Source organism: Folsomia candida, unplaced genomic scaffold (assembly GCF_002217175.1).
Source record: "Folsomia candida strain VU population unplaced genomic scaffold, ASM221717v1 Fcan01_Sc017, whole genome shotgun sequence".
Lineage (NCBI taxonomy): Eukaryota > Metazoa > Arthropoda > Collembola > Entomobryomorpha > Isotomidae > Folsomia > Folsomia candida.
The window spans coordinates 2,537,380-2,542,402 of NW_019091209.1; positions in this window are offsets into that span (position 1 = coordinate 2,537,380).

The following is a 5,023-nucleotide window of genomic DNA, read 5'->3' on the forward strand; positions in this document are numbered from 1 at the left end:
CACTAAACAACAAACCAGCAGCAGGAGTATCACTGCAATCTCCAACTAAGCTTTTCCACAGCACGAGGGCAACCAAACCAAACCACAACCTCTAAAACATCATCAGTCAGTACCACTCTCGAGATGTGAAAGCAATTCAATGTTATTGAGAATCCTGCTATTACGACGAGGACTCTTTGGTTGGGTGGGTTTTGGTTGGTGGGTGTCTCACGCGGTGAGGGTGCATCTCGGTTGGGAACTTGTTTGGAAATTAATTTACGAAAAACATTCATTTATTTACCAATCTCAAGTTTGGAGAGGTAGGTAGTAGGAAATATTAAATTAATCGGATTGGTTTTCTGGAAAATTTTGGGACACACTTTCTCTCTCCATTTTACACTTCATCAATCTACACAGTTTTCCTAATTAATTTGCCCTGTCGCATTATTCATTGTTTAGTCAGGGATGAAGACACACACCACGCACAACAACTTTGCTTTCTTAATTCATCGAATCACACACACGGCCACGGCCACTGCCGGAAGAAGAAAACGGGGGAAAGTGAGGAGGAAATTGTAGCAGAAGCAGATCCCGAAAACGGAGATGAAACCACATCCCATCCACCAAAATTTATTTATTTCCTTCTAGAATCTCTCCTCCTAAAGCAAAGCATCCATTGCACAGAAATAGTTCCAGAAGAAGAAGAAGAACGGCATGCAGAACACAACTTGGACAGGACACCGACGACGAGGACGACGGTGCTTCTCATCCTCCTCCTTCCACCTCTGTATCCATCTATCTACGAGATCTCGATTGGATATGACAAGGAAAATTTATCTCGTCTTCTTCTTCTCATGGGTGACTTATCTTTCCTAAGATTAGGCCCAAAGTAGTCGCCCAACTATTTCCTATAAAGTTTATTCGCCAATTTCTAAAAGAAGTGGTGGTGGAAGCAGTTAAGGAAAAGTCTCTTTTTTCTGTATCAAGCAAGGAAAGACTAAAGATCCGACGACCCAAGGAGAACATGGGAAAAGTGGGCATGATGAGGAAACCCTTGCCTTTTTGTATCGAAAAGATCCTTCTGACAATAGGGGTGCAAACCAGGTTCAACCCGGATTATTTTGGGACCAGGTTAGTTCGAAAGGGGAACTCTTTAGAAATAACATTTAGTGCAGAAATTGAGCAAATGCGAAAAATTGAGCAAGTTCTGGGCGCCGCAAGCTCGCGAAAGGTCCGAGGTGCTGCCTCAAGGCACAGATTCCGAGCGTTTTCGCGAACTTGCAGCGCCCAAACCTTCCTGAATTTTTGTCATCTGCTCAATTTCCGCATTAAATATTGTTCCTAAAGAGTTTCTCTTTCGAACTAACATGGTCCCAAAATAATCTGGGTTGAACACGGTTTGCGTCCCCACTCTCAGTGAGAAAGATCCGTTTGAAACCCTTCAGTCGCCTCAGAAGAAGATCGTTCCCATTTACTCCGACACAGAGGCGGTCGTTGGAATTCTCTCTCTTTAAAAAAACGAAGCTCCTTCGATTCAAACCACATTTTTGATAAGGATACCGAACCAGAGAGAGAGAGGAACTTTCAAGAAGGAAGAAACTTCTTTTGATAAGAAGAAGAAGAAGGGATTGATAGACGAGGAGGAAGAGTTGTGTGCGTTCAAAAAGGTAAATCTTCACTCCTAAATGGTATAGTTTCTCCTCTTTACGAGATGATATGGAGAAGAGATGTTCATACGTAAAAGACGACGACGATGATGACGACGATGCCGGAGGTTTTGGTTAGTAAAAAGTCTGAGCAGAAGCCTTTAGGGGTCAGTTTCTCTTCTTCTTCTTCTTCTTCTAAATACTTCTTACGCGTATGAATCTCATCTCTTTTCGTCTAATCTCATCTTCATCGAGTCACAAAATTTAATCAAACTTCACTCCAAGAGATACATCCCAACTTTCCACATGTTGTGTGTGTTAAAACATATTATAATAATTTTGAAATCTTGCATCACATCTTTACTCGTCTCACCTACATGAGAACATAAATATGCGCGTATTAAAATAATGTATGGCAGGATATCGTAAAGTATATGAAATGATGATGATTGCTGTTTTTTCTAGCTCCGTAATCTTTCAAGTATGCGACTCGGGTGAAAAAATTGATGAAAAAGATACACGTTTTTTATGTAAGTTTTGTAATTTTCATAGATAAGGGCATAACGTTGTCGTCCGGATAAGTGTACAAATATGCAGTAGTATTAAATATGAAAGACTCCGTTTAGTAGGTTTGCCGTTTTTCTTCTTTGACTGCTGGCTATTAGACGACTTTTACATATGTAGGAATCAATGGCCGCGGAAGGGTGAGGGGACAGAGGGGCAATGTCCCCACCGTTATTCGATGTCCGCATCATCTCCCATCTTATATAAACCCCACCCTCCCCTATCCTACAATGTTAATGTCCCCACGGCTTCCGCGGCCACTGGTTCGGCATCCTTCCTCTGTATGAAAAAGAACGGTTTTTAGTGTTCCAACCGTCTTTCTCGAGAGGAAAAATATCCGAAAGAAGCAACAATCCAGCCAAGCATGGAGAGAGTCAAGACGAAGATCGTTTCAAAACAACAAGAACACTTACTGTTCTGTTCCGTACACGACCATCCATCCATCCTCCTCCAGGAATGAATTGAATCCGGCATTGAACTGACTGAGAAGAGAACTGGGAATGTTTCAGAAAATTCCTGATATTCAGACAACAAGAAAAATTGCAGAGAAAATGGGAAACGAGAGAAGAAGAAGAATGAATCAGAAGAGAATGTCATGTCATTCGAATGCATACACAGATCTACAATGTTCTCGTCTTTGTGTTCTTCTTATTGTCCTTGTATTTGGTCCAGTTTAGCAAATGGGACGATTATTCATTCACATGAGAAAGAAAGGAGAGAAAATAATAAAATGTGAGATTTCTCTGGAAAAAATGATGGTCTGGAATGGAACCTCTAACCCAACAACACATTTACATTGCGGGCGCACTGTGTATGTATTTATATCCCAGTAAACACAGGGGATGCCGGCCCCAGTACGGAATTCCAGGGTCGAAAGGGTGCCAATTTTCCAATATGCACAGAATTACATACGTATTTGAACCTTAAGGACATTTTCTCGTCCAAATTTTTTATTAAAGTAGTGTTTTTTTAATTGTAACGGACTTGACTAACCTCGTCGAGATAAGTTCTTACGTGTATAATTCGATAACACGAAGGTTTAATGAAAAGCAATGTGTAGTTTGACTTTATTATGGATTTTCGAGCCTTTTGTTAATCTACATTAATTCATTTTCAAGATTAAGAGAAGATTCAATATTTTTTGAAAAATTTTCTACCTGTTTAATCAGTGTTTATTTTCGAAATTCACAAACGTATATCATACACACAAACGGGGCAAATTGCCGTTAATCCCGTAATTCTGTGCTGTTTACTGGGATATGGCTTATTTTCTTTTACGATAACTACATATATACCTCTACCACACATGACAAGTTTGGGAATATGAAATTATTTCAGATCCAATGGACAATACTACCATTTTCCATAATCATTCATCATGACCAGAAAGAGACACGTTACTATTATGGATGCATTCGGATTATTGCAGATATTATTCCCCACAACATTATCAAATTACTTATTGGACAATTAACTTTAATTAAATTGGTGCAAATAACAATGAGACTGACTCAGATTTTGTGTCCTAATAATGCGTATTAAGCCGTAACAAATTTCATTTCGAGTAATAAGCCCCCAATAAATTTTCGTTATTTGACCCTCTCACTTTTCTCGAAAACTTGTCAAACTTTGTCCATATTTCGAGTGTCTCACTTCTCCTCCAACCTCACATCCACCCAGCAATATGTGAAGCACTACTAGTGATTTTTAATTGTCCCCTGATTACATCAAGAGTCAGGATGATACGCACGTTTTACAATGTCATCATCATCCCCGTAATGAATAGCCTTCACCCCTCCGACTCTATCCACACATACGCACAAGTTCAAAGAAGAACAAGAACACGGCTTTCATTTTACTCATTTATGCATGAAAAGTTAAGCATCACAAGAGCTGCATTAATTTGCATTCAGTTAAGTCTCCTATCCCTAAAAACGAAGTAGTTATCAGCATGAGTATCTTGTTCCCAAAGTATGATCAGAAATAGGTTGCTCTGCACAGTGGCCGCGGAAGCCGTTGTGGGGACATTAACAGGGGAGGGACGGGTTTATATTTAAGATACCGACATCGAACAACCGTGGGGACATTGCCCCCCTCCCCCTTCCGCGGCCCCTGGCTCCGCAGATTCATCCCGAGAAGAAGAGGAGGGTTTTACGTGGTATGAACAGTGGCCGCGGAAGACGGAGGAACAATGTCCCCACGATTATTCGATGTCCCCATCATCTCCCCATGTTATATAAACCCTTCCTTCCCCTCTTCTACAATGCTAATGTCCCCACATGTCCCCCCACCTTCCGCGGCCACTTCGTATGAATGAAGCTCATTTCACGAAGCGGTCGGTCCATGTTCACAGGAAAGTAAGCCTTTTATGAGCGATTTTCATGCTGCCGTATGCCATCTTCCTCGCAAAGAGACACGTGAAGGCCCAACGAGAAGGAAAATATCCGACTCGCAGTCTCATAGTCACATCCGTTGCACCAGCTCATCAAAGTATTCACAGACATCGTGTGTCCGTCCAATTTCGCCGCTCTCGTACTTTCATAAGCCTGCCCTGCTGAATAGTTAAGCTGGCTGGGTGGGCAACGGGTTGGGGAAATCGGACGGGATTCTCTCGTCCTCCTCCTCTTTTATTTATGCCCCGTTCATAATTCGGTTATTACATTGTAATAATAGGAATGAAATCAAGAGGACTCAAGTGCTGTGGGCTTTCTAGGCTCAGATTCGCTCCTTCTATGCAACAATGTTGCACCAGATGCTCACTTGTACACAAAATTCGCAGCAGTAAACTTGTTCCCCTGCACATTCTGGCTGATTCGAGACGGATAAATTTCCAG